The sequence below is a fragment of the Trachemys scripta genome, chromosome 3 (genome assembly GCF_013100865.1).
Source record: "Trachemys scripta elegans isolate TJP31775 chromosome 3, CAS_Tse_1.0, whole genome shotgun sequence".
Taxonomy (NCBI): domain Eukaryota; kingdom Metazoa; phylum Chordata; order Testudines; family Emydidae; genus Trachemys; species Trachemys scripta.
The window spans coordinates 80,437,527-80,462,609 of record NC_048300.1 but is presented as its reverse complement, the minus strand read 5'-3'; the positions used below and the strand labels follow the sequence as shown (position 1 = coordinate 80,462,609).

The following is a 25,083-nucleotide window of genomic DNA, read 5'->3' as shown; positions in this document are numbered from 1 at the left end:
GCAATTTTATAATTACATATTATTTTTCTGATACTGCCATTTTGCTATGTCTAGCTCCAGAAATATATATATATATATATAAATGTTCTAGGTACTGGTGCTTGTTCGAAATCCAAAAGACGTAGCTACATCTTTTTACCATTTTACCAATGTCATGTCTCCACTTCCCTCTTATGAGACCTGGGATGAGTTCCTCACAGCTTTCATGACTGGAAAAAGTACTGTTCTTTTTTCTACCTATCCCAATTATTCAATGTGTAGACTAAATTTGAAAATATGGAATTTGTAACCCAGATTCATTATGCTTTTTTCATTTTATTTTATCAGAAAAATGACAGAGGTTAATAGAAGGATCTTCAAAATTTCAGACAATCTTCTTTAATAAGTGACTCATTTTGGGAACATGTATCATTTTTATAAAAATCACTGAGGACAAGGAGGACATAGTCTCACAGGAGCAATCTAGAGTTTATAAGGAAGCACAAATTGCTGACCCAGGCTTTTGGGCCCAAGGCTAAAGTTCTATGAATAGAGTGAACTGGAACTCCCCTCTCCCTTCACTGGTAGGTAAGGATTTTGAGGCAGATCTCTCCAAAGAATGTTGGGGGATAAATTTTTATTGCCGTGGAAGGGGAATTGAAATAAAGACCCCGTCTATGCCTTCAGCTGAGAAACCCTTTTCCCCATTTGCAAAGTCCCCAGACGTGACTTTTGTTTTAGTCTGGCCTGCCACAAATCAGTTTATTAAAAGGCGGCTTTCTAGTGTTGGCAAATGAACAAATAGCAAATATCTTTTTTTAAAATATCACGGTAAGTAACCAAAAACATTCAAACCTAGGCAAAACAACCTAGCTGCATCTCTCACTTTATTTTATAGTTAAGAGATGATAATTAATTTCCAATACAAAGTGTTTGAGGAATAAAAGGAACATAGAGGTTTCTAAGCGAAACTTCTAAAATTCTGGTACCTGGAACAGGACTAAATCCTATTATGTCTTTAGTGGGCTAAGTAAACATCAAGTTCTAACAGTCTTCCATGGTGCCATGAGACTATGCCGCCTGGCAGAGGGGTCAGTCTGAAGTTCTAACTATCAGTCTAGGTTTTAAGAAATATACTCAGTCTTGAGCCATTATTCGTGTTAATAATTATGAATTTATATGATGCTTTGGTGTCCTCCAGTGCCTTGGGGGTCCTATTTTGACTATATTTGTGAATGGAGCAAGCATGTTGATGATGAAAATGTTATGACGATAACCTACGAAGAACTGAAAGAGGTGAGGTTACTGAAGAAGTGTTCAGGTAACAATTATACAGATTGTCTTTTGAGTGAACTCCAAAGCACCAACAGTTTACCATATGAAATAGAACTAGCCAAAATGTTCACCTATTTGATTTCTGATAATATTTTTTTGCTGAAATTTCAATGAGAAAAAAAATGGAACCATTTTTTTCATGATTTCCCCCCCCCTCCCCATTTTCTGATCAGCTCTAGTATGAGCCAAAATATTTTTAAAGCCTAATTCCCAAATAACTGATATGCATATCCCTATCTGAGTAGGCATTTAATTGTAAGGTGTGTATAGATAGTATATTGTGACCTCAGCTATGTAGGGACTAAGTCTAACAGCTTTCCTCTCACTGGGTGCAATTCACGTCTATACAGAGGGCCAGCATAAGATATATGCACCACTTCAATCACACTGAAGCCCGCTAAACACACTACAGGAAAATATCGAGTCAGCTACTGTAAGTGGAAATACCACAGAAATAAAATAATGCATTTTATTTGACTAACATCCTCTCTCCAGAACAGGGTTTTGGGAGGGAAAAGAATGCTGAATTCTTCGTGTTGCCCCTGACTGAGGAACAGCTTCAAGCGGTTGCAGATAGGAGCAGCTTCCAGGCTATGAAAGAGAATACCCACAAAACCCATGGTGCATTTGGCAATTTTCTCTTCCGCAAAGGTGAATTCCTAAAAAGTTCCAAAGATGCAACAACCAGTCTCCCAGCAGCTGTGGCAAATCATCTCCTACTTCTTTTTTGCAGACATAACACTAGCATTTATTAACCGCAAATGCATTTTATTTTCATTTGATAAAAATATTTGAAAATAAATATTGTTGCATATAAATTAACATTTAATCAGAAATTCCTTTTTAAAGAATAATTGTTCTCATTAACCTCCGAAGATAGGACAAGAAGCAATGGGATTAAATTGAAGCAATGGAGGTTTAGGCTGGACATTAGGAAAAAACCCTCCCATGTAGTTAATCATTGGAATAAATAGCCTAGGGAGGTTATGGAATCTCTGTCATTGGAGGGTTTTAAGAGCAGCTTAGACAAACACCTGTCGGGGATGGTCTAGATAATACTTAGTCCTGCCATGAGTGCAGGGGACTGGACTAGAAGACCTTTCAGCATTCCTTCCAGTTCCATGATTCTATGATTCTTGTCCCTTCTCTTGGGAGAGCATACTACACTGATACTGCTGCTGTGAATACCAGTCTCACAGTCATCTGCTAAGGGGAATTCAGACAAGTAATTCCCCTTTATTTGCTCAATGCTGCCTCACAAAACTGTACTGCATAAAGTCCTAGTAATTACTTTATTTCCTTAAATGAGGTGCATTTTCCTTTTTATGTGCTATACTGTATTAATCAATGAAGCTTAATGAGATGGACTCTATTATAGCAGTTTTACACTGGAGTAATTCCACTAACATCAGTAGAATTACACTGAAGTAACACTGAATCAGGCCTTGTGTTTAAGAATCATAGCAACACACTCCAGTTAGCGAAAGTGATCAAAATGACTGATCTTTAGAAAAAAATAGCAATGTTAAATTCCTCGTTTTCACAGTTTTTGTACATATATTATTCATACTAACACAATAAATGTTGCTTCTTTGTAGGTGGTGTTAGCGACTGGAAGAATCTTTTTAATTAAGATCAGAACCAAGAAATGGACAAAATGTTTGAAGAACGCCTAGGAAGAACTAAGCTGGGAGCAAAGATAAAGTATGAGGTGTACTGCAAAGCCTGAGGACGAAGAAAACATTGTTAAAGCAACAGTTCCCCACCATTCTATTAGATCAGTTGTATTACATGCACTAGAAAAATAGATCAAGTGATCCAAACTTCTCTGAATGTTTGTAAATGATCACAACTCTCCAGCTCTCTTTACAGTGACAGCAGATTCTCAGCATGCTTAGACTGCATTCCTTTATGCAATGCTATTGTAATCAGTCATACTCAGACTAATACTACAACACTGCTCCAGTACATAACATCTGGAAGAACCTCTCTCCCCCACTACTATCTTTCCCCCGTACTGTTGCCCCATCTCACCCAACTCCACCAGTCTTGCTAAAATATTTAACAGCATTTGGTATGTGGAGACATTTTCAAAAAATGTTTTAAATGAAGCATCTTCTTCACAAAGGGATTTCTAACAAAGACAGGGACTGATTCAACCCCAGCTCAAGTCAGTACAAATCTTTCCATAAGAAGACCCATAATAAGCATTGCTCAAATGGAAGGAGAGAGAATAATTATTAAAATAAAGGAACACAATATTTTCTTCATGTTTTTCATCTTTCTGAAAATAGAGTTTTAGTCTGGGTCTGAATGGCTTTGGGAAACTTGCCTGCAGATTTATGGGCAAATTCCCTGCTGGTGTAAATGGGGAAACTATTGGAGTCAGAGGCATTGTGCCCATTAATACCCACAAAGAATTTGGCTGTTAGTATCCCAAACTACATTAGCTTGATTCTCCTCTTGGGTATATGGGTGTCAATCAGCAGCAGCTCCATTGAAATCAGTGAAGTTACACTAGTACAAAATTGGTGTCAGGGAGAGCAGAGTCAGGCCCTGTACAAATTTTCTGGTGTGTCATTCTTAACTCTTGCTTTTGTTATTGCTGTAGCTATAATGCAATTAAAACTATAGTCTAGCAATGGCTTAGACGCTATTTCACAGATTCTGTTGGTCTCTGAGATATAGAACTTGGCTTGAGGCTTCGGGGTAGTCCATCCTGATGCTTAGGGTCGCTAGTGGGATAATAGGTTTCAGAAAAAGGTGTTTGAAGTGTGCCAAATATATAAGGAACTAACTGGATATGTTAACAATTGCAATAATTGAGTGAACAGGGAAACTGAAATACCCTTGGCTTTCCATGCAGTACGCATGGAAAAGCTGGCAGGGGAGGGTAAGGACACTGGTGGTCCATGTAGTACTTATTATATGGATAAAGAGAAGACTTTAATCTCCATGGCTTAAATTCAGCATCTTTCCTAAGCACTAACATTCAACAGATTTGTTAACAAGAATAAAATTCCAGGCATGCTTACCTGACATCAAGATAAGGCAGTTGTTCAAATACTGGAGCCAAGAACACCAAGTGCAAAGAGATGATACAGAGGGTCAGAGAAAAATTATAAAAATGGCCAGAGTATAGCAAAATAGCGATCAACTTGAATAAATGCCTATTGTTTCCCTAGGGAAAAGTAATCTCAAACACATATATTCAGTGGGAGTATATAGGAAGCAGCAATGCTGAAAGGGATGAAAGTGGACAGCAAACTACATTTCAGTTTTTAATACTATATGGCTGCTGTGAAATGGTCAATACAAGTTTAGGGTGCAAAGGGAAAATCCTAATGAACAAAGAGGTGATATTTCCTCTCTATGTGGCTCTACTTGCCTGTGCCTGAAATATTGTGTTCAGTTCTGAGAACTTCATTGCTAGAAAGATATTGACAAACTAGGTGCAGTTCAAATAAGATCAACAAAGTTTATCGGCAGGGTGGAGGGATTGATTTATAAAGGAGATCCATAGAGTGAGCCAGATTTTGCTCTTGGTTACACCAGTTTAAGTCAGGACTGACTTTGCCAAAATCTATGGAATTTCTCTGGATTTTCATGGGTGTAACCCAGTGAAGAATTTCGCCCAGAATGTATAGATTGGCTAAACAGCAGCTAAGTAGGGACAAGAAAGCAGCTGACACCTATTTGACAGAAAGCAGAGGAATATATCAAATAGGGAGAAGAATTCTTTCTTTTAACACCTGGGTTACCAGACTATAGGTGTCTCTCTGAAAAAGGGAGAGTTTAAACTGAATGGGAAAAAATCTTGACAGAGAAGTGTATTAAGCTGTGTAACATACAGTGAAACCTCATCATCTGGGGACACTGAAATCTAGATAGAACAAAGCACCAGAAGACGTATTGCAGGGAAGAATCCTGAACTGGCAGTGAGATGGACTGGATGAGCTCGTCGGATTTTTTCCATAAAGGATTCTATGAGCAGGAAATAATTACAGTTATTTCACTATAGGTTGTGACCTCAGCAGTTTCTCTGAAGCTAAACAGCTTCAGGCCTGGTAAGAATTTGGATGGGAGATTTCTGAAGAAACACCTAATGTAGTTGCTGAGCTGCGTTGCTTGGGTGGTTCAATTCCAACCTATCAAGTGCCTCTGACTTTCAGAACAGAAGCCAAAGATGCAAGTCAACACCATAAGCAATAAAATATACGGTACTCTGCCCTGGGACCAAAATGTTAATGATGTATTATAAAATAACAACAGTAGTTTATAGATATACTAGACAAAGGGCAAGGCAGTGAATAATCAAGCCTGATGTATTTTGTTCAGTTCAGCAAAGCTAACATGTGCCCTTTAGCTCTGGGCAGTCATTTTTTAAAATACTGGACTATGAACTGTACTATTCCTGCAGCCAGAAACTCATCATTAATGAAAAGCTAGCTATTGCTACAGGTCTATTGGCTAGGGTGCTAACCTGGGAGTCAGCTGACCTGTGTCTACTGGCAGCTCAGCCACTGGCCTACTCTGTGAATTTTGGCAAGTTACTTCTTCTCGCCAAGCCTCTGTTTTATCATCCATCCTTTGTTTGTCTTGTCTATTTACATTGTAAGCTCTTCAGGGCAGGAACTGAACTGTCTCTTCCTTTGTTTATACAGCACCTAGCAATACAGGGACTTGATTTTGGTTGGGGCCTACAGGCACTAGCATAATATAAATAACAAATATTAATACTATTAGGGAAATGTAGTTCTTCCTTTATTTTTAAACAATATACAACATTTTATTCAAAGACAAGCTTTCTTTTATTATTCACAGACAAAAACAAACTTTGTTAACTTGAAGTTAGGGTTGCAAAGTGGAACAGAACTCACCCAAATTGCAGTATAACAACACTTCAGTTTAAAATTTCCAAGATTTTTTAAAAATAGGAGCCTAAAGTTAGGTTCTTAAGTTCATATTTAGGCACTGGAAATTAGGCTTGATATTCAAAATTGCTGAGTACCTAGGTGCTCTTCCCTTGACTCTAATGAGAAATCTTGGTATTGAGGGGGACAGTTTGGGATATGGCTATATCAGATTGTGAAGTGTGTTTTGGGCCGGTGTAGAAATATTGGCACTATAGCAACATTGGTTCAAACTTGTCTGTTATGCTGTATTTTAAACAGCTACCCTTACACCGACATAAAACTGGTGTGAGATCAGCCTCAAGCATTATAAACATTTATGTGTCATCTTTAACTATTGATATTGCGACTGCTATAGCTATAATACAATCAAACTTTAGTTAAGAAACTGTCTTTACACTATTTCACAGAGTCGCACTGCTTTTTCACACAACCCCAGAAACCCAGAACCCCTTGGGGGACAAATCCGACTTGCCTTATTCAGATGAGTAATACCACTGACTTTAGGGCATGAGTGAGGTAAGTAAGAACTGGATCTCCAGCAATTATCACTTAGTTAGATCATTAATTTTATCCATTAATTGTTTTTGTAAAACCACTGGGTGTCAGACTACACTTCTACTAACAATTGCTGTGCCCTGCAGTTTCAAACCAGCTGTTGGAGTCCAAGATATAGACCCTGGCGTGAGATTTTGGGTTATACGGCAAGTGAAGGTGTGGTTGTAGCATAGGTTGGCACCTATGCTAGTTTTAATTTAGCTAGCCCAGGTAACAGTAGCAGGGTAAATGTGACTGCACAGGCTTTGGCATGGGCTAACAACCAGAGCACATATCCAGGATTCCCAGTGGGTTTGTAGGCTGGTTGCTAACCTGTGCTGAAGCCTGTGACATCACATCTACACCACTGTTTCCAGCACTAGCTAGATTAAAGGTACCATGAGTATGCCTACCTGTGCTACAATCACACCTTCACTTGCAGTGTAGACATCCATGAGAGAGGACAGCAAATTGCACCTCACTATGTATTGCAAAATGGCTCATGCAAAAAGCCAATGCAATTTTAGACTGCATAGGGAAAAGGCTTACTTCATGAAGTAAATTCCTCTCCAAAGGAAGGTATTCTGGCCTTGCACCAAAGATGTTGCTGATATATGTAAAAGAATATATGCAGCATAAGAAAACTGTAGTGTAACTACAATATACTGAGCAAGGTTTTGTGTTTTGAAATGGATACCTAAAATTAGGCTCCTGAATCCATATTATAGCTATGTAAATAAATGGCCTGATTTTCAAAATTGTTGAGTATCTGATAGCTCAGTGAGCATTGGCCTACTAAACCCAGGGTTGTGAGCCCAATTCTTGCTGGGGGCCACTTAGAGATCTGGGGCAAAATCAGTACTTGGTCCTGCTAGTGAAGGCAGGGGGTGGACTTGATGACCTTTCAGGGTCCCTTCCAGCTCTATGAGATAGGTATATCTTCATACATTTTATTTCCCTTGACTCAGGTGGGAACTGCTGAATGCAAAGTGCAGTGCGTGTTTCCATGGGATACTTATAGTTCCAGATATCAAGAAAGCTCAGTACACAAGGCCACAGCCCCTTTCAATCTCAAAAACTCCAAGTTAATCAGTAACATTTACCTTCATGCCCGAGGGAGTGTCATTCACCATTAAATTACACCATATATACTACCACAATTATTTATCTCAAAGACAGCTTGTGTTTCAGTCTCTCTGAAAAGAACGTTTCACAAACATGGACAGGAGCAGGAAGACAGTAGTTGAGTATCTGGATAAGATATTGGCTGATAGTGAAAAGGTAGCCCCTGAAGACCTGCTATTTTCCTATAAGGGAATTTTGTACCCTGCTACTTTATGCAGCCCTGAAACTTTCCAAGTTCTTGATTCTTTTGAAGCCAGGAGTGACGATGTGATCCTAGCGGCATACCCAAAAAATGGTGACTATTGCTAGCTTGTTACAAAAACAAAATGTGAAATGTTATACAGTAGTTATGAATGATTAGGCAGTATTTAATGCAATGATCATACATGACTGAGACTGTATTAGGGATTGTTCAGATGAATAAGGTGAGAAGAAAAATTTTGTCCATTAATGACCATCAATTACTTTCTTCTCCGTTTGACTATTTACATTTTAAGTAACTGTATGTCCAGTGTTTATCAATGTAGAGAAAATCTTCCTGTGTGTCTCACTGTAGATCTGATTCAATGCACATGACAAACCTTCACTAATATTTTGCATTGTGATGATGAATGAGCTGAGAAGAAGACAGCTTGACTGTCAATTTGACTGAGTTTGAAGGGCTGGTGGTTTGAAAAACAATTCCTTCACTTATTAATTGAGGAAGTCTCACATGGAAAATTGGATCAAATTCTACTGTCAGTTGCACTGTTGTAAATCTGCACACACTCAATTGAAGCCAATGGAATGATTCCATATTTACACAGCTGAAATGGAAGAAAAAGCACAATGTGACTCACAGATATGAAGGTATCCAGATTTCACATAACTGTGATCACAAGTGTTTCTGTCCATTTCCTCCAAATTGATTTCTTCTTTTTAGAAGCCATTATTGTATATTTGGCTTTTGGTCAAGCTAGTACTAATGGCTTACCCTGGATTGGCAAGTAGGAGCCTAATCAGTGACAGTGGTAGGTGCCTGTATTTATCTGTGTCATGAATTCACCCAGAGAACATGGTTTTTAATTTAGTGATTTATAACTAAATTGTTAGTCGCAAAGAAGTATGTGCTTCACAAACAGGACGGTTCCTGTTTGTTGACAGATTATTTGGCCCAATCATATGACACTTCTGTTCACTCATAGCTTGTGTCATAAACAACTGAAAAATATCCCTGTATCAAAGTAAGATTTTGAGTTTAGTTAGCTACTATCCTTGAATGTTAATGTTTTTCTTGCACAGTAATTGATACCATACACAGGTATATGCAACTAAATACATTTAACACTTGTTGTGACAATTTTCACCTCCGTAGTCTTTAAACCAGTTTCTATCTTGTTTCAGGTACTAACTGGCTTGATCAAGTCTTAAATGACTTGGAAATTACAGCTGCAAAATATACAGAGGAGGAAATTAAAGAGAGAATTAATATTACAAATGAATTATTTGTATTTCCACGTCTAGAATTTGGGGATCCAGAGAAATTTAAGGTCAGCATGGAATGATATTAGAAATGTTAATATGAACTGTAAGAACTGATAAACTGTAATGGTTGAATTTTACAGGCTATGGAGGACTCTTACCTCCCCCAGGGTGTGATCAGGTCAGCACAATCAGGGTGCAGTGCATTTGCTTAGCCAGTCCATGACTATAAACCATGGAGGTTCAGACAAGGGGTGGAGAATTCATGAAAACGACCTCCTCACCACTGGGTTTCCTTAGATTCTGATCTGTCGCTCTCTCCTTTGCACTACTACTGTCTCCATAGAGCTGACTATATGGAGAGGAGGGATTTGAGAGCCTCCACCAGAAAACAGGCAATTAGAAATGCGACTGGGGGTTGAGGGAAGATTCTATTACTCCTCTCCATTTCATTTTCCAGGGAGTCTCCCATTCTGATTGCTAACAGCTTCTTTTGTAACGTTCAGTCAGCGCCAGGGTTTATTATCTGCCCCATGGTTTCCCAGGATTTCACGCAGCTGGAGGGACCCTCTCCCCTTATTTCAGAGTTATTAAGGGAGGCAATGGGAGAGCACTGAGACTCTGCCTTCGGAGAAAAGGATAGTAGGGAAAAGTTCTGTGGCTGCTGCTCTTGAGGGTCTTTCCCTTTCAATCTCTGCACTGCTCCACAGATCTAGGTGGGCCATAGAGCGTGGAAGGGCTTCATGCTCACAGAGAGGCAAGATCAAGATTTGGTATTGCATTCATCTGTTGCAGGAAAAGGACATTAGATAACACTGAATGCTGTTAGGGCCAGTGTTCCCTCTAATTTTTTCCATCCATGTGAATGAATTTTGTTATGTGCATCATATTAAGGCAATGTGTGGATGTGCGCCACCAGTAGAAACAAAAAGCCTAGATATAATATATACCTTTAAAGAGTTACCACAGGGATAATTATTCCAGACAGGACAGTTAAGGCATTTTAGAACTCATGACTCTTAAGCATAAGAGAGAAATACAAATTATGAAATGCATAGACCAGTCAAAAATTCAAATAACATATTTCTTTTAAAGTGCTCAAGAACTAACAACAACAACACCACAAGTATGTGTTGAGAGGTGAGTGTGAAAGACAAAGTGTGTGTGAGACAGAGACATACACAGTGTGGGTTTGTGAGACAGACACCAGCAGCCACCACCAAGTTCTCACCATCCCACTTCTGAGCTCTGTCGTGCCCCTGTTGCTCTGTGGATATGGAGTTCTGAGGTGGGAAGGGGAGGTGGATACCCTGACATCAGTGCCCCCCCCCCACACGCACTCTGCACAGCAAGCAGGAGGCTCTGGGAGCAGCTGGCCAGGGGCTCCAAGACAGAGGGCAGGAGCAGTGCGGCAGTGTGGGGAGGACCACCTGAAGTGTGTTGCACTTGGTAGACTGCTGAGTGGCCATGCAGCTTAGAGGGAACTTAGGTTAGGTCCATAGTATTGCAGCAAATTACTCCAAAAACAAGAGCAGACTGAGGCGGCAAACACAGCAGGATGCTAACCCTAGGCCCATGCACAGCTCCCCCATAGAAGACAGCAGTAGTAATCTGCCCAAGAGTGAGGGCAGGGAGGGGTGTGAAGGGAACACTGATACTTTCAGGGACACATATGGTAAAACTGAGGGACCATATCTAGGGTTACCATATTTAAACATTAAAAAAAGAGGACACTCCACGGGGCCCTGGCCCCACCTCTTCCCTGCCCCAACTCCGCCCCCTCCCCTGAGCGCCCGCATTCCCCCTCCTCCCTCCCAGCCATGCGAAACAGCTTCCCGAGCATTACCAGCTTCACAGTTTGCTGGGCAGCTCCCAGACCTCCACACCCTGTGCCCCCGGCCCGGCGCTTCCCCTCCTGGGTTCCAGCTGTGCTGGGGAAGTGCCCATCCGGGAGCGCAGGGTCTGGAGGTCTGGGGGCTGCCCGGCAAACCGTGAAGCCGGTAGCGTTCGGGCAGCTCGGCTCTTCAGCTACACAAAGCTGAGGTGTCTGGGGGGAGCAGCAGCAGCAGCCGCCGCCGCCGCCGCAGGGGAATCCGTCTGTAGCTTTCAGCCTGCTGGAGCCGCTCTAAGGTAAGCGGGGGACTGGGGCAGGGATGCTGGCAAAACAAAGCTGGGAATATTTTCCCGGACATGTTCGGCTTTTTGGCAATTCCCCCCGGACGGGGATTTGAGGACCAAAAAGCCGGACATGTCAGGGAAAATCCAGACGAATGGTAACCCTACCATATTAACTATCTGGTTGGACATGCCCCTGGAATTCCTTCCTAGATCCGTGTACCTACTGCTGGCAGCATGACTGGTCCATAAATCTGGTTGGAAGCCAAAATTCAAGAGATAAATGATTAATCCTAGATGAACAACCTCTAACACCAGTACAAAGCTCACGGAATCTGCAGCTGCTGAACAGCTGATTAATATGCCACACACACTCCCTGTGGACAGCACTTGTGTGTGCTTTTATCTTATCATTTTTGTAAGTAAGTGATTTTATTGCCTGAGACTTCAGAGGGCCTTCTGTTTAGCCAAAAAGCTCTCATAACACAAGCAATGCAAACATCTTCACCCTGTCCTGTCAATGCATCTCAAAGCCTGACTTAGAAGACTCTGCTGTAGTAGCAGGGACATCATCCTGTCTCCAGGTCCATTAGATGCTCATTCAGATAAATCTGAATTGTTTTGAAAAAAATCCACTTCTTTCCCCCTTCAGCTTTCTCCATTTCCCATATTCCATCCTTCTCCACGTTTCCTTCTCTCATCCATCCAAAACACTCCCAACATCAGCTCACTAGTCTTCAAGTAATGCTCATCCTCACACTGCCACATTGTCTCTCCTTGATTGCAAAGGGCTAGCATGGGAAATCTGTGACGGAGCCAGAAAGGGAAGAACCCAGGACTCCTGACTCACAGTATCATGTGTTAGCCACCCCTTGGATTTCATTTTATCAAACTGGGGGAAAAAAAGGGTTTGGTTCAAGATTTAGGTTGGCTTTTATTCTGTTTGAACTGGATTTCCCATCTCTAAGGACAATTATACAGAGCTATGATGCTGATGTTTGTGACATGGTGAACTGCGTTTTTGGAACTGTAGAAAGATATTCATTAGTCACACATAATAATACCATGCGCTATATAGCTTTTTTTAATCAGCAGATCTCAAAGCACTTTACAAAAGAGGTAAGTATCATTATCCCCATTTTACAGAAGGTGAAACTAAGACACAGAATGTAGAAATTATTTGTGTAAAAACACTCAGGTCTCCTGAGTACCAGTCTAGTGCTCTATCCATCTGTTTGGCCACAAAGCCACCCCTGAGATGTCAGTAAATGCACCCTTACTGGGAGTCACTAGAGGAGGCCTGCACAACTCGTAAAGCGGCGAGGGCCATATTACTCCAAAGTAAATAGCTGAGGGCCAAAACCCCCCGGCCGTGCTGAAACACGCCCCCACTCCAGCGCCACAGCCCCGCCAAACCCCGCCCCCCCCCCCAGCGCCGCCCAGCTCCCGTGTAAGCAAGCAGGACTCACCCCGGTGGCGCCTCCTATTGGTCTTCTCGGGAATTAGCTCATCCAGCCGTTGGAGCGACCTCTGCAGGCCGGTGTCCCACTGCCGCTGGATCTGTGTTCCTCCTGGACCCCGGTGCCCTTTTATCTGGGGTGCTGCCCCCTGGCAATACCCCCACACTCTGGCTCTTGGTCTCCTCTCTCTGGGGAACCCCCAATCCTCTAATCCCCACCTCACCTCAGTATAAGGCTACTGCCAGTCACTAACTAGCCCCCGCGCCCTGGGGTAGACTGCAGTATATCAGCCACTCATCACAGGCAAGGTTGGGTTTGGACCTGCTGCCTCCTTCTATAGCTGGGCTGCCCCTCTGCAGCCCTGGTACTGGTCTTAGGCCCTTAACTAGGTCCGCAGCTTGGGGGTTTTCCAGGCTGGAGTTCCCCAGCTCCTCTAGCCTTCCCCAGCCCTGCTCCACTCCCAGTACCCTGCTCAACTCCCTAGCAGCCAGACCCTTCTCTCTCTACAAGCAGAGAGAGACTTTCTCTGGGCCTCTGGCTCACAGCCTTTTTATACAGGCCAGCTGGGGCCTGACTGTGGCATAGCCCAGCTGCAGCGGCTTCCCCAATCAGCTCAGCTTTTCCCCTGCCACAGCCCTCCCCCAAGGCTGTTTTAAGCCCTTCAGGGTAGGAGCGGGGTAACCACCCTGCTACACCCCCCGAAACACATCCCCCACCCCAGCGCCACCTGCACCATGGAAACAAACCCTCCTTCCCCAGCGCTGCCCCGCCGAAACAGCTGTGGGCTGAAAAGGAAGGTGTTTTGGGGGGGGGGGGGCGGTGATACTTTATTAAGAATTTTTCAATTAAAGCAAACAATTTTTTAAATTATTTTAATTTTTTTTATGAATCATGAAAAAGTGACGCACCCGCTGTATGCCAGGCGGGGGGAGTGGGAAATGGAGACACGTGCACGCGTGTGCGCACTTCTAGCCGTTCGGGCGGTTGGAGCGCGGTGCGCGTGGGCCCCCGGCAGCCGTGCTTCTGACCGTCCAGGCGGTCGGAGAGCGGCACGCGCATGCGGGGCTGTGAGGTTGGCCCCCCCACCAGGCAGGGGACGAAGCCGGCAGCCGCGGTTCTCACCGGCCGGGGCTGTGAGGTTGCTGTTCTCCCGCCCCCGGCAGGGGGCGAACCTGGCAGCTGCGCTTCTAACCGGCCAGCTGGAGCGCTGCGCGCGCGCACGCACGGGGCTGTGAGGTCGGCCTCCCTCTCCCTCTCCCCTCGGCAGGGGGCAAACTCAGCAGCTGCGCTTCTCGCCGGCTGGCCGGTCGGTGTGCATGCGCAGGGCTGTGAGGTCGGCCCCTTCCCTTCCCTAAGGTGGTTAAGAGGGTGTTTAGTCCTTTCCACCTAGTACAGTCGTTCTTAACCTTTACTGCAGCCTGCACCCCTTTGGTTCTCAAAATATGTTCTCACACCCCTTATCACCCTTCTCGCACCCCTTAAAACGTATAATGTTAATAAATACATAGATTTGATGAAACAAAGTAGTTGTACTTACATGCCTGTGCTTAATTTGTGTTTTCAATGATTTACCTTCTAAAAAAATCTGGCATGTCTCGCACCCCCAGAAAGGGCATCTCGCACTCCCAGGGGGTGCGTGCACCCCAGGTTAAGAATTACTCACCTACCAGATGTGTGCTCTTCCATTAGTGGCCAGTACTAGCCATCAGATGGAAGGAACACTTATTGTTCCTATTCAGAAGAGCAGTGGCAAAATGTGTTAGTGTAGTCCTCACCTCAAAACCCTGTCTGAAACCATGAAGTCAGCCTAAGCCTATAAAAGGAGTCCACATTCCTTGTCTCAATTCATCTTTACCTCATTATTACTGAATCATTCTGATTTTCTGGGGTTTTTTTCTCCAGTGTGTTGGGGCTCCTATTTTGATTATTTAGTTGAATGGAACAAGCACGTGGCTGATGAAAATGTTATGGCGATAACCTATGAAGAGCTGAAAGAGGTGAAGTTAATGCTGTTTAAAGGAATCTTTACTTCATACTGAAATAGTGCATAACTAATGATAACAAGACAGCTACTAAGACCATGCAAGGCCTATACAATTCATTTTGTTTTTGACAGAAACCGACAAAACAGAAATTTTCATGAAAATTTAATCAAAAAGCCACATTTTATAAAAAAAACCTCATGTTTCAGTGGAAATTTTAAAATCATCTCTACTTAATCCCCATAATGAAATAAATGGTATGCAAATGTCCTATAGTCCTAGTTCAAGACCTCTGAGTAGGGTGGAATTTCACCCTCTGTGACCACCAACGTGCCAAGAAACTTGAATCTAGGAACAAAGAGACTTTGGAATGAATAAGGCCTACACCTAACAGTATCCACTTCATGGGGAAATGATTACTAAGAGCCAACATCAGCCTTGCTGTAAGCAGGTGTAACGCCGTTATCTTTCAATGGATTTGCACCCACTTACACCAGGCCTAATAAAGATTTTTTTAATATATACTGTCAACATGAGCCAGTGGCTTAATATTCAAAAATACTGAACATCAACAGTTCCCACTGGTTTCGCTGGGGGGTGGGTGCGCTGCATCTCTGAAACTCAGATAAAACATCTTCACAATAAAACCGGCCAAGTTTTTCAGCCCTCACTCAGTCAAAACTTTAATTGTCTTTAGTGGGAAATTTTGCCAAAATGGAGGACAATAAGATATGCCCATATGTAACCAATGTGGACTTCTCAAAATCTCACACATGAGTGAGCTGGATGGGATTGTATTCTACATATTGAATTAAAACCTAAATTACAGTAACATGAAGTGTGTGAAGCACTGACAAAATCCACAAAGCCATCTAACAACAATTTCCATTTGTAAATCAAGGCTGTCTTTAGCATGCCTTCCTATTATGCCCAGCTACCACAAAGCATATGGAGAGTGACCAGGGGGAAACGCTAACAACTTGTATAATAGTTTCGATGGGGAAAACATGTTCCGTTTGCAGTCTGATTATGATCCCGATACCCAACCTTGCTACAGTGAAATGAATTCACCTGAAATTTCACAGCTGTGATAAAGGGCAGATAAAGGGTAGATTTTTTCCTGGAAAGGTTGCTGCAAATTGGACAAGGTGTTCGGGAGATTATTTAAAAAATAAAATAAAAACAGGGTGATCTAATTTCTTTAGTGCCTGCAGTGTGGTACCTTGGCCCCACACTAAATCTATTTAGAAAAATCTTAATACAATCTCTCTCTCTCTCTTTCTTTCTCGAAGAGGTTGTCAGCTTTCCAACAGAAAATGCTGATTTTATGGACGCTACATGTAGATTGCTTCAACATTTTAGATGGAAACCAGGCAGGCTGGCCAACTGGCCACCCTGCCTGCCTGCTTTCCTGCTAGCTCCCCCTCCTGCCCATCTCTCTATTCCCATGCTTCTTGGCAGCCTCAGTGGTGGAACTGGGGTTGTCCCGAGCTTTCAGGCTCCTTGTTCCTCAGCAGCCAGGCTCCTTGGCAGACCATCTGGTGAGCAGTTGCAGAGCTGGGCTTCCAGGCTCACCAGTTCCCTAACTACCAGCAGTGGCAGATTAGCCACTGGGCCAATGAGGTCCGTGTCCAGGGGCCCCGGCTAATTGGAGGCCCTTGGAAAAATGGGTCCCCCAACCAACTCTGCCTGCTTGGAGCTCCTGCTGGGGAGTGGAATGCGGGTGCGGAGGCTTGCCCTATCCTGGCAGGAGCACCGGGTGGGCAGACCAGGCTGGGGTACCAGTGCAGAAGTGCCAGGCAGGGGGGGCAAGCCCCCATGCCCCAACCCCATTTCCTCAGTAGGACTGCTGAGAGAGGAGTGGGAGGTCTGCAGGTGGCAGGATGGGGAGGGGATCCCACTTGCTGTGGCCCAGTGCTCCACAAAACCATAATTGCCTCTGGCCAGGAGTCTGGGTGGCTGGCTTCCAGGGATGCCTGCTTCATGAATAGACTGGTGGGCTCCGAGGCTCCCTGAACAGCTGACTCCTTAGCTCCCTGGGCTACTGGGCTCCTTGGTTGCCTGCCAGATAGGTGATCTGCTGGATATCCCAGAAATCATATTTCATTTTGGAAACACCACAACCTTTCCACAATAGGAACATTTCAGCATGTCCAAAACAAAATATTGCAGAAGTTCAAATTTTGGCCTTTCATCCTCATTTTTTGATTAAAAGTCCTGCAAATTCAATTTTTTTGGTGGGATGGAAATTCTGTTTCCTGGTTTGTTCTGAGGGGCTGAATTATTTTATTATCTTATTTTATTCTCCTAGTTTTCCTCTTATTATTTTTAGGTCCACTACTGTCAAATCCCCCTAGAACAGCTCTTTCTGCTCACTATTGTATCTGTCAAAATGCACCATCACTTGGTGTGTGAAGAGTACAGAACTCCTTATTCAGGCATGTCCTTATTTGCACATTTCTTAGCAATGCCTTTTGCTTCAGCACACCTGAAGCGTATGAAAACTAACAGGTATAAATTTTCTGGACTCAATCATGTGCTCAAAAGCTCTAGGTATTATTCTTACTCACTTGTATGCACAGCCACATATAAAAAGTATAGAGCCCACTCTTCATTTAGACAAAGTATCCTACTTCCATGAGTAAGGAGTTCAGGGCAAGGCCCGCCGTACAGAACCTGCCTAGAAGTTACACTTCTTAGAGTTCCTCAGTGATGCAAAAGGAAGTAGTTGCAGATTTTTCACAGTAATTCTGCTCTGTGAAAGTACAAACCCTGCAGAGATACTCACTGCACAGGTGAGATCCAAATGGAATATTATTTCAATAATATTCATTCTTATCTTCCTTTTTTTCAGAATCAGATGTTAGGACTGAAAAAAATAGCTGACTTCTTTGGGTTCTCCCTAAGTGAGGAAGAGATTCAGACTGTTGCAGAGAAGAGCAGCTTCAAAGCTATGAAAGAGAAATCCTCCAAAACTCATGGAACATTTGGGAAAATTCTCTTCCGTAAAGGTACATTTCTGAAAACTCCCTATAAATGATCACCAGTCTCTGGCAGTGAAGTCACTGGCACAGCACCTCTAGCTGGCTGGGTGAACTGAAGGCGCAGGTTCTGATGAGGTCTTGGCTGCAGCATCCCATCTTTTAGGGCTGTTGTAAAAGCCTGGCCCTCTGTGACATCACAGGCTTGGCAACTCTAGCTCGCTGGTGTGATGTGAAGGCACAGTCCTCTGCAAGGGTTAGTGGCTCAGGACATCTGTCTTGCTGGGCTAGTATCCAGGAACCTTTTATTGCTGGGCAGATGGCCAGGGAAAGGCCTCTCTGATGCCACTAGAGTAGCAATGATAACCCCCACTGTGATGAGTATGTAACAGACACCTCCAATCCCAGGCCAAAGACAAAATTCAGAGTGCATCCAACTATAGGTGTTGAGCCAGACTGTCTGTTATTGGTGGCTGTGGAAACTTGAGCCACAATCAGTGCAGAAGTTGAAATCGCCTAATACAATTGCTGCAGTGACTCTGGCACTGCCACTGGTTAGCTCAGGAAGTAATCCGAGATACAGTGGAGTTACCTGTAGCTCATATTAGCATGGGGCTCTATTATCTTGCATTGGGATTTCACTGAATCCCGTCCGTTGGTGGGGAGACTACGTCTGTCTTTCCCTCAGCCTCACCACTGGCCCACCTCTCCTGATGTGTGGATCAGATGGGCTGTAGAGAAAGGGCAAGATGATGTGAAGACAGTTCACCCTACCTTCCACAGAGAATACATCAGATTCATGTGTGGAAGTTCCCCTCTGTGGGTTATGAATCATGGGGCCTTATCAGGCCCTGAGTTAAGATCTCTGGCTGCCACAGGATGAGGCTGGCACAGAAGAACTGCTGCTAATGGTGGAGTGTGCATGGAGAATCTGATGTCTTTCCCCTACATTTATTTAAGAATAAGCACCACATCTAACAAGACACATGCTTAGTTTGAAGTTTGAATACCATCTTATCAAGAAAAAAAGCTACAGACTTGGGGCCAAATCAGATCTGGTGTAATGACTCTTGAATATAACAAAACGGATGTTTCTGGGGCCAGTTATTTCTGAGATATGGTATGACCAAATCAATAAGATATACCAAGAACTTTACCTGTATTTTTAAAAAATCCTACATCTTAGAAATGGCTTCTCCAATTCACCTCATAGATTGCTGAAAGAATTCTCCTGTGGTCACAAACTTTAGATGTAGAGTCACAAGAAGAAAGGATCAATTCTTAGGGATATAGATGAGGGAATGAAGGTTGTGATGTGCAAAAATCAGCCTTGCAATGGAAAGCTAATTACAACTTCAACCAAGGAGTGATGATCCTTTCTCTCTAACAAATGATTATATATACATTTTTTTTAATGTTTGCAGGAATTATTGGTGATTGGAAGGACCATTTCTCTGAAGCTCAGAATAAAGAAATGGACAGAAAATTTGAAGAGTGTTTAGCAGGAACTAAACTGGGAGAAAAGATGAAATATGGGTTGTATTGCAAGGCCTAAAGAGCAAAACCTAATGCATCTGTTTTCCTTAGTATGATCTGTTCACTTGCTTTGTGCACTGGAAAAATCATCTAAATTTCTGTGTATCCAAGTGTAAATCATTATGTTCTGGTCCTTAATACCAGTAATTTATGACAGATGTGTGCTTTAAATGTGATACCTCACCATGCTTAATAGATCTTTTAAGTATGCATATGCCCATTGTATGACACTGCCTTAGAAAGGAGCTGTAGACTTCAATATCATATACGCTATTCTGAGGCAGAATCAGCCAGAAGCACCATCAGTTATTAAACCATTCTATCAAAAACAATTTAATCGGAGAGCCAATTCTGCACTGAGAAATCCCATGAAGTTCCTGGAGGTTGCATTTGATGTAAGTCAGTGCAGAATTAGGCTTAGAGTGTCCAGATGATCCAGGTGTCCGAAAGTGATAGAAATTCCATCAAATAGATTAGTTTTTGCCATTATCATTAACAGTGACTTGAATCTGGCTATCTTCTGGTGGAAGAGGCTGATTCCCTCCAGGATAACTGTTAGCCAAGCAGCTTTTCTGTTTCTTTTTTTCTGCTTGCATTCATTATTTGTACGTGTCCTTTTATAAGTGTATTAAAATGTTATTAATTGGTTTATCTTGTCTCAATCAGAGGGGGTTTGTCGAAAGCCTGGTTAGGGTTGCCAGTTTTGTTTGGACATATTCCTGGAGGTTTTATCACATGACACAATCTTTAATAGAAGATTAATCTTTAATTACTGGAGACTCCAAGAAGTTCTGGACAAGCACACAAGTGAATTTAGCCAGTAATCTTCAAAATCTAATGAGGAGGAATAATGAAAGAATTGCATCCTTTGCATCTAGGATAAAATTGTTACTTATGTGCCTAATATATGAGGTCCAAGAAATTATCAATATTATAATTAAATAATATTTTTCTGATATTGCTGTTTTGCTAGGTCTAGATCCAGAAATATATATTAATATTCTAGATACTGGTGCTTGTTCAACATCTTTTTACCATTTTACCAATGTCATGTCTCCACTTCCGTCTTATGAGACCTGGGATGAGTTCTTCACAGCTTTCATGACTGGAAAAAGTACTGTTCCTTTTTCTACCTATGCCAATTATTCAATGTGTAGACTAAATTTGAAAATATGGAATTTGTAACCCAGATTCATTATGCTTTTTTCATTTTAATTTATCACAAATATGACAGAGGTTAATAGAAGGATCTTCAAAATTTCAGACAATCTTCTTTAATGAGTGACTCATTTTGGGAACATGTATCATTTTTATAAAAATCACTGAGGACAAGGAGGACATAGTTTCACAGGAGCAATCTAGAGTTTATAAGGCTCTAGATTTAGGCCCAAGGCTAAAGATCTATGAACAGAGTGAATTGGAACTCCCCTCTCCCTTCACTGGTAGGTAAGGATTTTGAGGCAGATCTCTCCAAAGAATGTTGGGGGATACATTTTTATTGCCTTGTGTGACAGAGTGCTAAGTAGGAACCCTGAATAAACACTCAGTTCACAGCAGCTGCAATCAGGCATAGCTGATTGGAGCTGACAAGGCAGACCTGTGCTTAATTAGTGGGTGGGGCAGGGCAGAAAAGCCAATTAAGCCATTAACCCAAACCCACAAATAGGCACAGGAAGGAAGAGCTCTACCCTGCTCGTAAAGGTGCTAGGTGTGAGGTGAAGGGAGGATAGGATTAAAATTCAGAATGATCTGGACAAACTGGAGAAATGATCTGAAGTAAATAGGATGAAATTCAATAAGGACATCCTGGCTGGGATGATTTAGTTGGGAATTGGTCCTGCTTTGAGCAGGGGGTTGGACTAGATGACCTCCTGCGGGCCCTTCCAACCCTGATATTCTATGATTCAAGGTACTCTACTTAAGAAGGAACAATCAGTTGCACACATACAAAATGGGAAATGACTGCCTAGGAAGGACCCTTCTGCGGAAAGTGGTCTGGGGGTCATAGTGGATCGCAAGCTAAATATGAGTCAACAGTGTAACACTGTTGCAAAAAAAGCAAACATCATTCTGGGATGTATTAGCAGGAGTGTTGTAAACAAGACAGGAGAAGTAATTCTTCTGCTCTCCTCTGAGCTGGAGTTCTGTGTCCAGTTCTGGGCGCCAAATTTCAGGAAAGATGTGGACAAATTGGAGAAAGTCCAGAGGAGAAAAACAAAAATGATTAAAAGTCTAGAAAACATGACTTTTGAGGGAAGATTGAAAAAACTGGGTTTGTTTAGTCTGGAGAAGAGAAGACTGAGGGAGGACATGATAGCAGTTTTCAAGTACACAAAAGGTTGTTACAAGGAGGAGGGAGAATAATTGTTCTCATTAACCTCCGAAGGTAGGACAAGAAGCAATGGGCTTAAATTGAAGCAATGGAGGTTTAGACTGGACATTAGGAAAAACTCCTCCCATGTAGTTAATCATTGGAATAAATAGCCTCGGGAGGTTATGGAATCTCTTTCATTGGAGGGTTTTAAAGGCAGCTTAGACAAACACCTGTCGGGGATGGTCTAGATAATACTTAGTCCTGCCATGAGTGCAGGGGACTGGACTAGAAGACCTCTCGAGGTCCCTTCCAGTTCCATGATTCTATGATTCTTGTCCCTTCTCTTGGGAGAGCATACTACACTGATGCTGCTGCTGTGAATACCAGTCTCACAGTCATCTGCTAAGGGGAATTCAGACAAGTAATTCCCCTTTATTTGCTCAATGCTGCCTCACAAAACTGTACTGCATAAAGTCCTAGTAATTACTTTATTTCCTTAAATGAGATGCATTTTCCTTTTTATGTGCTATACTGTATTAGTCAGTGAAGCTTAATGAGATGGACTCTATTATAGCAGTTTTACACTGGAGTAATTCCACTGACATCAGTAGAATTACATTGAAGTAACTCTTGCTTTTGTTATTGCTGTAGCTATAATGCAATTAAAACTATAGTCTAGCAATGGCTTAGACGCTATTTCACAGATTCTGTTGGTCTCTGAGATATAGAACTTGGCTTGAGGCTTCGGGGTAGTCCATCCTGATGCTTAGGGTCGCTAGTGGGATAATAGCTTTCAGAAAAAGGTGTTTGAAGTGTGCTGAATATGTAAGGCACTAACTGGATATGTTAACAATTGCAATAATTGAGTGAACAGGGAAACTGAAATACCCTTGGCTTTCCGTGCAATAGGCAGGGAAAAGCTGATTGACAGGGGAGGGTAAGGACACTGGTGCTCTTGTGGCCCATATAGTACTTATTATATGAATAAAGAGAAGACATTAATTTCCATGGCTTAAATTCAGCATCTTTCCTAAGCACTAACATTCAACAGATTTGTTAACAAGAATAAAATTCCAGGCATGCTGACCTGACATCAAGATAAGGCAGTTGTTCAAATACTGGAGCCAAGAACACCAAGTGCAAAGAGATGATACAGAGGGTCAGAGAGAAATTATAAAAATGGCCAGAGTATAGCAAAATAGCGATCAACTTGAATAAATGCCTACTGTTTCCCTAGGGAAAAGTAATCTCAAACACATATAATCAGTGGGAGTATATAGGAAGCAGCAATGCTGAAAGGGATGAAAGTGGACAGCAAACTACATTTCAGTTTGTAATACTATATGGCTGCTGTGAAATGGTCAGTACAAATTTAGGGTGCAAAGGGAAAATCCTAATGAAACAAAGAGGTGATATTTCCCCTCTATGTGGCTCTACTTGCCTGTGCCTGAAATATTATAAAATAACAACAGTAGTTTATAGATATACTAGACAAAGGGCAAGGCAGTGAATAATCAAGCCTGATGTATTTTGTTCAGTTCAGCAAAGCTAACATGTGCCCTTTAGCTCTGGGCAGTCATTTTTTAAAATACTGGACTATGAACTCTATTCCTCTATTATTCCTGCAGCCAGAAACTCATCGTTAACGAAAAGCTAGCTATTGCTTCAGGTCTATTGGCTAGGGTGCTAACCTGGGAGTCAGTTGACCCGTGTCTACTGCCAGCTCAGCCACTGGCCTACTTCGTGAATTTTGGCAAATTACTTCTTCTCTCCAAGCCTCTGTTTTATCATCCATCCTTTGTTTGTCTTGTCTATTTACATTTTAAGCTCTTCAGGGCAGGAACTGAACTGTCTCTTCCTTTGTTTATACAGCACCTAGCAATACAGGGACTTGATTTTGGTTGGGGCCTTCCGGCACTAGTATAATATAAATAATAAATATTAATACTATTTAGAAAATGTAGTTCTTCCTTTATTTTTAAATAATGTAAAACACTTTATTCAAAGACAAGCTTTCTTTTATTATTCACAGACAAAAACAAACAAACTTTGTTAAATTGAAGTTAGGGTTGCAAAGTGGAACAGAACTCAGTCAAACTGCAGTATAACAACACAGCAGTTTAAAATTTCCAAGATTTTTGAAAATAGGAGCCTAAAGTTAGGTTCTTAAGTCCAAATTTAGGCATTGGAAATTAGGCCTGATATTCGAAATTCTGAGTACCTAGATACTCTTCCCTTGACTCTAATGAGAAATGCTTGGTGTTGAGGGGGACAGTTTGGGATATGGCTATATCAAATTGTGAAGTGTGTTTTTGGCCAGTGTTGAAATATTGGCACTATAGCTAAATTAGTTCAAACTTGCCTGTTATGTTGCATTTCAAACAGCTACCCTTACTCTGGCATAAAAGTGGTGTGAAATCAGCATCAAGCACTATATGCATTTATGTGTCATCTGTAACTATTGATATTGCGACTGCTATAGCTATAATACAATCAAACTTTAGTTAAGAAACTGTCTTTACACTATTTCACAGATTCTCACTGTTTTTTCACACAACCCCAGAAACCCAGCACCCCTTGGGGGACAAATCCTACTTGCCTTATTCAGATGAGTAGTACCACTGACTTCAGGGCATGATTCAAGGTAAGTAAGAATTGGATCTCCAGAAATTATCACTTAGGGTACGTCTACACTACCTGCCGGATCAGCGGGTAGTGATCTATCTATCGGGGATCGATTTATTGCATCTAGTGTAGACACGGATAAATGGATCCCTGATCGCTCTGCCGTTGACTCCGGAACTCCACCATGGCAAGAGGCGGAAGCGGAGTCGACGGGGGAGCAGCGGCCATCGATCCCGCGCTGTAAGGACGCGAAGTAAGTGATTCTATGTTGATCTAAGATATGTCGACTTCAGCTACGCTATTCTCGTAGCTGAATTTGCGTATCTTAGATCGACCCTCCCCCCCCCACAGTGTAGACCAGGCCTTAGTTATATCACTAATTCTATCCACTAGTTCTTTTTGTAAAACCACTAGGTGTCAGACTATACTTGTACTAAATTGCTGTGGCCTGCCGTTTCAAACCAAAATATAGATCCTGGCGTGAGATTTTGGGGTACACTGCAAGTCAAGGTGTGGTTGTAGCACAGATAGCTGATATGTGTAAAAGATTATATGAAGCATAAGAAAACTGTAGCGTAACTATAATATACTGAGCAAGGATTTGTGTTTTCAAATGGTATCCTCAATCCATATTATAGCTACTTAAATAAATGGCCTGATTTTCAAAATTGTTGAGTATCTGAAGACTTCCCTTAACTCAGGTGGGAACTGCTGAATGCA

At 42.2% G+C, this 25,083-nt stretch overlaps 1 pseudogene; it reads left to right on the top strand.

The window, feature by feature from the left end:
- The window catches only part of LOC117874754, a 32,531-nt pseudogene extending 12,458 nt beyond the window's left edge, over positions 1-20,073 (top strand).
- The last annotated feature ends 5,010 nt before the right edge of the window (positions 20,074-25,083 follow it).